Raw genomic sequence first — 8,884 nt, forward strand, 5'->3', positions numbered from 1 at the left:
TGCTCTAATCAGATGATAGGGTGGCTGCACGGATAGGAAAACAAGACCTTTACATATGCTTTGTATGAGAGACTCACTTCTGATCAAAAGGCACACAGACTGAAAGTAAAGGGATGGAAAAAGATATTTCATGAAAATGGAAACAAACAAACAAACAGAGCTGGGGGTAGCAATACTTACACCAGATAAAATAGACTTTAAAACAAAGGCTATAACAAGAGACAAAGAAGACTCATTAATCCCACTATAGGGTATTTGTCAGAAGAAACCCAAAACATTACCTCAAAGAAACATGTAAATCTATATGTTCACCGCAGCATTATTTATAATCGTCAAGATATGGAGGCAACCTAGGTGTCCATCAATGGATGAATGGATAAAGAGGAGGTGGTACATATAGACAATGGAATATTATTTAGCCATAAAAAAGAATGAAATCTTGCCATATGAAACAACATGGATGGACATAGAGGGTATTGTGCTGAGTAGAGCAAGTCAGACAAAGACAAATGCCAATGATTTCACTTATATGTTGAATGTAAAAAATAAAACAAAAACAAACTCAGTTACAGAGAACAGTTTGATGGTTGCCAGATGGGAGGGTAGTTGGGGAGATGTGTGAAAAATTGAAAGGGATTAAGAAGTACAAATTGGTAGTTACAAAATAGTCATGGGGATGTAAAGTATAGCATAATGAATATAGTCAATAATATTGTAATAACTATATATGGTGTCAGATGGGTACTAGATTTATCATGTGATCACATTGTAAGTTATATCAATTTCTAATCACTATGTTGTACACCTGAAACTAATATATCATAGGCTAACTGTAATTAAAAAATAAATATAAAATAAAACAGAAATAAAAACAGTACTTCTTAGTACTCAAAAATTAAAACAAAACTCACTATATTGTTTACTTTTAAAGCAAAAATTCAACTTATCATTTTTTTCTTTTATGAATTGTGCTTTTGATGTCAACTCTAAGGATTCTTTGACTAGCCCTAGAGCTCAAATATTTGATGCTTTTCTAAAAGTTTCATAATTTTATATTTTAAATGTAAATACATGATCCATTTTATTTATTTTTTTATATAAAGAATAAGGTTCAGGTCAAGGGTCATTTCCTGCCTATAGATGTCCAATTTCTCCAGCATCATTTGTTAAAAAGTCACCCTTACTCTATTAAATTGCCTTTGCACTTTTGTCATAAATCAGCTGCACATATTTGTGTGGGTCTATTTCTGGGTTCTCTATGTTGTTTTATTTATCTATGTATCTATTGGTCTTTTAATATTATGCTGTCTTGATTACTGTAACTATGTAGTAAGACAATATGAGGACAGTGATTCCTTCCACTTTGTTCTTTATTCAAGATCATTTTAGCTATTCTAGGTCCTTTTACTTTCCACATGAATTTTAGAACAGATTTGTCTATGTCTTTAAAAATTGCTTGCTGAGATTTTCATAGGAATTGCATTAAAACTATAGATCAATTTCAAGAGTACTGACATCTTTATTATGTTGTCTTCAACTATATGAACATAGAATGTACCTAGATATTAATTTATTTCATGCATTAGTATTTCATGATTTTCACCTTATGGATCCTTTACAAATTTTGGTAAGTTTATATGTAAATATTTCCTTTTATTTGTATGATTTTAAATGGTATTATGTTTTTAACTCCAGTTTCTATATGTTCATTGTTGGTATATAGAAATGTAACTGATTTCTGAACATTAACTTTGAATCCTATAACCTTGCTGAGCTAAATTATTAGTTCTAGAAATTTCTTCTTATAGAGTCCTTGGGATTTTCTACATACACAACCATTGCATCCACGAATAGAAACAGTTTTATTTCCAATCTTTGGCCTTTTATTTCTCTTTCTTGCCTTATTATATTGGGCAGAAATTCCAATTCTATATTCGATAAAAATGGTGAAAGCAGAACCCATTGCCTTGTTTCTGATCTTAGCGGTAAAGTCCCTAGTTTCTCACCTTTAAACAAAATGTTTGCTGTACCTTTTTGTAAATTATCTTTACCAGGTTGAGGAGGTTCTCTTCTATTCTGAGTTTGCTGAATGGGGGTTGGATTTTGTCAAATGTTTTTTCCTTGTCATCTGATATGATCATAAAATTTCTCTTCTTTATACTTTTGACATGGCGTTTTACATTGCTTGATTTTCAAAGGTTGAACCAGCCTTGCATACTTGGAATAAAACCAACTTGATAATGGAGTCTCTCTTGTTTGGCATTTACATATTTAGGATTGCAATGCCTTCCTTGCGGATTGATCTTTTTAGCATTATGTATTGACTCTCTTTGCCTCTAGTAATTTTCTTCACTCTGAACTTCATTTTTTCTGATATTAATATAACTTCTGCTTTTTTGTGATTGCATTATCTATTTTTTTTTATCCTTTTACTGTCAACCTATCTATGTCATAATTGAACAGAGTAATCTGTAGAAAGCGTATTTCCGGATCATGTTTTCTTTTTAACCACTCTGCCTATCTTTGTCTTTTGATTAATGCATTTAGAACATTTATATTTAAGTATTGATACATTTGGGCTTAAGTCTGCAAATTGTTTGCTGACCTTTCTGCTCTTTCTCATTCCTTTGTTTCCCTTTTCTAACCTTCCTGTGGGTTATCTGAACATTTTTTCAGGATTCCATTTTCATTTACTTATAGTATTTTTGATTATAATGTTTCTTAGTGGTACTCTAGGTATTACAATATCCATATATAATTTACCATTGTATACTGTTATCAGTATTTTACCACCTTGGTGAAGTATAAAAAACCTTATTTATCCTAAGTTCCCTTTATTTTATCTATTTTTAAATATCATTGTCTTAAGTATTCCCTGTACAAACATTGAGTACCACATCATAAAGTGTAATAATTTTTGCTTCATACATCAAATATGATCTAAGAAACTCATGAGAAGTAGTGTAGTTTATTATATTTGATCATATTGTTATCCATTTTGATGTTCTTCTTTCCTTTCTAAAAATACAATTCTTTAATGATTACCATTCTGCCTAGAGAACTTACTTTAGCCATCCTTCAAGGGTAGGTTTTTCAGCAACAAATTCTCTTACTTTCTTTCATCATAGAATGTCTTTTTTTTTCCCCTTTCATTTCTCAATTTTTTTTACCGAATATAGAATTTTCAGTTGACATGGCTTTTCTTTCTAGCACTTCCTCTGGCCTCCCTCATTCCAGATCAGAAATCTGCTGTCATGTATTTTTTTTTCCCTCTAGGTAATGCATCCTTTCTTTCTGCTTTTAAGACTTTTTTCATCTTTAATTTTCAGACTTTAATTATGCGTCTTGGTGTAGATTTATTCAGTCTTATGCTATTTGTGTGCACATAATTTCTTGAATCTGTAGGTATACATATTTGTTTCACTATTCCTTGAGGAACAGGACTAACCCTATTTCCCACCCACTTGCTCAGTCTCCTTGCTACTGGATGGATGTGGAGGTTCAGCTCCCCGCTGATACTAAGGGTGGGAGAGTGTAGAGTGCTGACCAGCTGAGTCTCTGATGCTGTGTCACAGTGAAAGTTCAGCTCCTCAGAGCCCTGTTAGAACACTGGAGAAGAAGAGGTTCAAGCAGAGTGGTGATTAGCCTCTCCTTGAATCCTCTAAGTTTCCTTGTTGCCAGCTATGGGGGAAGGCTCAGTTCACCCTGGGACTGCACTGACACTACTACTGCAGGGAAATCAGGGTGTAATACCTGCTTCTACTATATTGAGAGTGGAATATTAGCTTCTCACCTGGTTCCACTGAAACAGTGGGGGCAGGAAGAGGTGGGATAGTTTTATGTTAGTGTTTGGCTGGAGTAGGATGGTTTTCTCTTGTTAGGTCTCCCTTTTCTGCTTAAGGTGGAGGGCAGGTTTTTCTTGGAGATTTTTATTATCAGTACCTGGCTTGGAGCTTCTGCAACTCTGTCTGGAATACATGGGACACAATAAGGAAACTCAGGGAACTCACCACCCTATCTCTTCAAATTCTGAGATCCTTAGTCTTTCCAACTTCTTTCCACCTTTTACAGACTTTCTTTACTTGTTTGTTGTGGTATTTTTAGCTCTAAAAGTGAAGACCTGGAAGGAATAGGGATATTCTCTCTTTTCAACAACTAGAAGACTCCTTTCCTGTAACTCCATGAGGTTTTGGACAGTTATAATACCCAATCTCCACCACTGTAGACATAAAGAGATTGCATTATGACTTGGGTAATGATATTAAGTATATAAGGGGTTGTCAGTCTACTATGTGTGATGCCACAACCCCCAGAGCATATAAAACCCTCTGCTCATTCTTCTGAGCACTAGGTAATGAGTATTATCTTCTCATGAAATATGGGAGGGAGATAGAACATGTTGTTTTGTTTGTTTTTCTAAGACAAATTTTGCATTTGATTTCAAATTGCACACACTTGGCTGTTAGAACTCCAATATCAGTAATTTCAAAGGTCCCCTCCCTTTTCTATGGGATAGTATCAGTTTTGATGCTTACTTGGTCTCAGGAAAAAGTAGATAGATATAGCTCTTAGTTTTTGTTTGTTATGGATACCCTGATTGGTCATTCCACTACAGAATGTTTTCAGGATGCCCTATACTGGTTCTTGCTAGTCTGTCTGTCTATGCCAGAATAGCTATAGAGCTGTCTCTTTCATCAAGCCTTACCACTGATTACAGGCTGAATCCACAGCCATGTTTCAACATTTTTAGTGGCACAAAGAAATAATGTTTAAATCTCTATCACTAGCAGATCCTTTCACTCAACCTCTAACATAAGCCCAATCACTGAGAAGTAGATAAGAACATGGAATATGGATCCAGACTACTTGTGTTCAAATCCTGCATCATCACTTACTAATCCATTGATTTTAGACAAAATCATAACCTCTCCAAGCCTCATTTTTCTGATCTGCAAAATAGAATGACTGCTATTATAATAGTAGATTAAACAAGATAATATTTCTAAAATTGTTGCAACAATGCTTGTTAGTATAATAATACAGTATAGCAAAGATATAAGTTTATATAGTAAAATATAATAAGTTCTATATACTTAATAGGTACAATTTCTCTGTCTAGGCCATAATCTGCTTTGGCCTCAAGCTGTTAATTACCTATTTAATTGATAACACTTTCATAGGGGTCCATTTTCAAGGTAACCATGAAGTACACTGAAGATGTTAATTTCCTACCTGAAACATACCCTACACCAAACTTGGGCGAGAAGAGCCTAGACTAGTATTTTCTCAGAGTGGTCCACACGCCATTTGCATCAAATTTTAGAGACAGGGTTAAGATATATACATATTTATTAGGCTACCTCTATGATTTTAATGTATACTAAAGTTTGTGAACTGATCTTTATATTCTCCATGTCTTTTCAATATGGATGCCTTTTTCTGTAATGTCCATTCTCTCCACCCTACCTGTTGAAAACAAAATTCAGCCTCCATTAAGCATTCCCTAATTTCATGTTCACCATCACCAGCAGACATAACCTCCTCTGTTGCTATGGGATGAAAAAGATGGGGAAGAAACAGAAATGGGGTGCAGGAGAGTATTAGAGAGCATTAGAATGCAGCACTTGGACTGGAGTGGTGGGAAGGACCCATGGCTTATACTTGGAATTTGTTCACCTGAGGTAACATTGAAAAAAGGGTGGGGCACCAGGTAGGGGATAGAAAATCAGCAAACAGGGCAGGGGAGGGAGGAGGAGAAAGGAAGCAGCAGCAAAGTAGCTCCCATGGGCTCCCCAATTTACTTTTATTGGTCATAAAACTAAATGTGTCTCCCCGCATACCCACCCACCATGCATCACTTAGGTTTTCAGCAGGAGGAGTGGCATGTGTTCAAAGTAGTTATCAACCACCAGCCTCCCAAAGCCATGTCTCACTGTGTAACTGAGAATGCCTAGGCAGGAATCTGCCTCTGGATTGGCTGCTCTGAAGCAGCAGAACAAGGTATGAAACATCCAACTCCTGAGACTAAGCCCATGCTCTGAACCCTTACATTCATCCTTGTGTCCCTGTGGTTGCCTCCTTCTGGAAGTTCTTTATCTCTATCTCTGCTTGCGAATATCTTGCCCATCCCAAGGCCCCAGGGGACTATGCCCAGGTACCTAAGCCTCTGAGACCTAGAGCTGGGACAGAACCTAGAAGCAGCGAGGAAGGTATCCCTCCTTTGACTCTTCCTCTCTACCTCCTTAAGGCTCTAAGTTACAATGGCAGCCAGCATCTCCAAGGAACCTCTCTCCCTTTATCACACCCCACCATATTCTCAGGCTGTGTATGATTAAGGGTCCCCAGACATCACCCTGGCCAGAAAATGGGGCCTGGGGATCTGCATTTGGAACACATCCATCAGGGCACTCCAGTAAGGAAGCTCAGAGACTTAAGGTGAAAAAAAAGTATGTATATGTGGTCAAAAACTGTTTTAAGATACTGGCAGAGGGGCTGAGAAAGGAGCAGCTGCCGAACAAACCTAACTTGGAGAGTCTACCTGAAGCTGCCACCCTCCATCCCTCACTAAATTCAAGGTGTAATCTTAGCCAAATGTCTCCCATAATTGCATTAAATGAACATTTGTTTCTTCGTATAGTTGCCCAGGCTCCTTCTAGCCTCCTGTTTGACTATATTTTAGGTTTCAAATTTTATTTAAGTAGTGATTATAATAAGACTGTTTGCCTCCTGTCCAGAGTGTTGTGAAATAATCCAGTGTCACTTAGTGGGGGTCCAGAACAGATGCACGTGGTCGTTTTGGGGTCCTGGCTCTCAAGTCCTCAGTACATCTCGGGTCCCGCGGATCTTGCACTCTGTCTCACCGCGACTACCTGCTCCTTGCCCACGCCCCACACTGCCTCCGCTCCCCGCCCATTCGGCCCCCTGCGTGGCCCACTTCTCACACAGACTCTGTTCCCGCCGCGCTGCTGGCCACACTTCCTGCCTTAGAAGCCACCGCTAAGCTAGCTCTGGCCCTTGTGCCCCTTCACCTGGACGTCGTCGCCTCCTTCCCCGCAGCCGCTGCAGCTGGACTCAGTAGGCTCCGGGATCCACTGTCGACCCCGCCTCCTGGCCCTTGAGAGCCCGCACTCCCGGCTGACTGAGAGACGCCGCCACCACCGCCACCGCCACTCTCCCGCTGCCCACCATGGTCCACCAGAAAACAGGTAGCAGGAAGCTGAAAGTGCCCGCCATCGAGGCAGCCGCCGCTAGTTCGTCGTCATCGGGCTTGAAGGCGGTGAACGGCGAGGGCCCACTGCTGTCCAAGAAGCAGAAACGGACAGCAACGATGCGCTTGCTGGTGCACTACCTAATAGGCCACGAGGGGGGCGCGCAGAGCCACGTGGGGCGCCCGAGCTTCTAGGATGAGCTGCGCGGCTACGCTCTGCAGAAGCTGCCAGAGCTGTTTCGCAAGCGGGAGCTGGCCCTGGACACCCTCAACCAGGTGTTTGCATCGCAGTGGCTGAACGCCAGGCAAGTGGTGCGTAGCACCAAGTGCTACACGCTCTTCGTGGTGGACGTGCAGTTGGGCTTGATCACGTCAATTCCTCTGTTGCAAAACCAGGAGTCGGGCTGGCCAGAACCCAGCCGAGCTGCAGCATCCACGTCATTGAGCTGAATCTCTCCAAGACACTTCTGGTCACCGGGGGCAAAAACCTCAAGAGCCTGGCGGTCTACCAGCTGCCCACCCTGGCTCCGTGTGCCTGGGCGACCGCCACGGTCACAAAGACTGGATCTTTGCCATCGCCTGGATAAGTGACACAGTGGCTATGAGCGGTTCCCACGACAGCACCATGGTGCTGTGGAAGATGGATCCCAATATGTTCAATGCCAACATAGCCTGGCACAATGACACTGAGCTCCCAGCATACTCCTACATCCATCCGAGGGACATGGAGACCATCCCTAGGGCCAGCACCAATCCCAGTAACTGCAAGGTGCAAGCCCTGGCCTTCAGTGGCAAGAACTAGGAGCTCGGGGTGGTGTCCCTACTTGGCCACTTCTATCTGTGGAAAGCCAGGAGCACCCTGTCCAGGCTGCTGTCCATCGGGCTGCCCTACTGTGGAGAGAAGGTGTGCCTGACTTACTGCAACCAGTTGTCCCTGTACACGGTGGGATCCCAGTCCCATGTCTTTTTCTTGGATCTGCACCACAGTCATCAGAACATCCTGCCTCTGTGCTCCGGAGAGGGTGGCACAGGTGTGCACTCGCTGAGCTTCTATCAAAGCATCATCACCATGGGCACGGGCCAAAGCACCTTACTCTTCTATGATATCCGCTCCTAGAAGTTCCTGGAGGAGAAGGCCTCAGACAGCCCAGACTCCTCCCTTGGGCCCACAAGGAGAAAGCTCAAGCTCACCTCTTGCAGAGACTAGCTCAACCATGATGACCTGTGGGTGAACTACTTCAGTGGCATGAATGAGTTCTCCAATGCTCTCTACACTCACTGCTACAACTGGCCCTAGATGAATCTCTTGGTGGATGAGAGGACTCTTCCTTCAGGTCTCCATGGGAACTACACAGGCCTCTGGAGGTAAGGATGGACTGGTGTCTTCCAAGTGCCAGATTTTTCTTGTAGTCCCCTCTCATTTTTCTTCATAGCTGTTTGTGCTTTTAACTGTGTAGCTTTTGTCCTCTAGGTGGAACGTGCCCAACTTACCTGTGCCTAGTGTATGTATTAGGCAGAGAGGGGTGGGGGAGAGAGAGGGAGAGTTGTCCTTCAAGCAATCAAAAGTTTGACTTTAATACTTTTCTACACCTCTCCAACACCATCTTTTTGAATTCTCCTAAGATTTTTGGTAATTCTTAGTTGTGTTCTCTATATGAGTCATTAAATATTCTCTTT

The 8,884-nt window shown here is 41.2% G+C and overlaps 1 pseudogene; it reads left to right on the forward strand.

Moving 5' to 3' along the window:
• Nucleotides 1-7,186: 7,186 nt before the first annotated feature.
• Nucleotides 7,187-8,576, forward strand: LOC105308477 (annotated as a pseudogene).
• The last annotated feature ends 308 nt before the right edge of the window (nt 8,577-8,884 follow it).

The sequence above is a fragment of the Pteropus vampyrus genome, unplaced genomic scaffold, assembly GCF_000151845.1.
Source record: "Pteropus vampyrus isolate Shadow unplaced genomic scaffold, Pvam_2.0 Scaffold581, whole genome shotgun sequence".
Taxonomy (NCBI): Eukaryota; Metazoa; Chordata; class Mammalia; order Chiroptera; family Pteropodidae; genus Pteropus; species Pteropus vampyrus.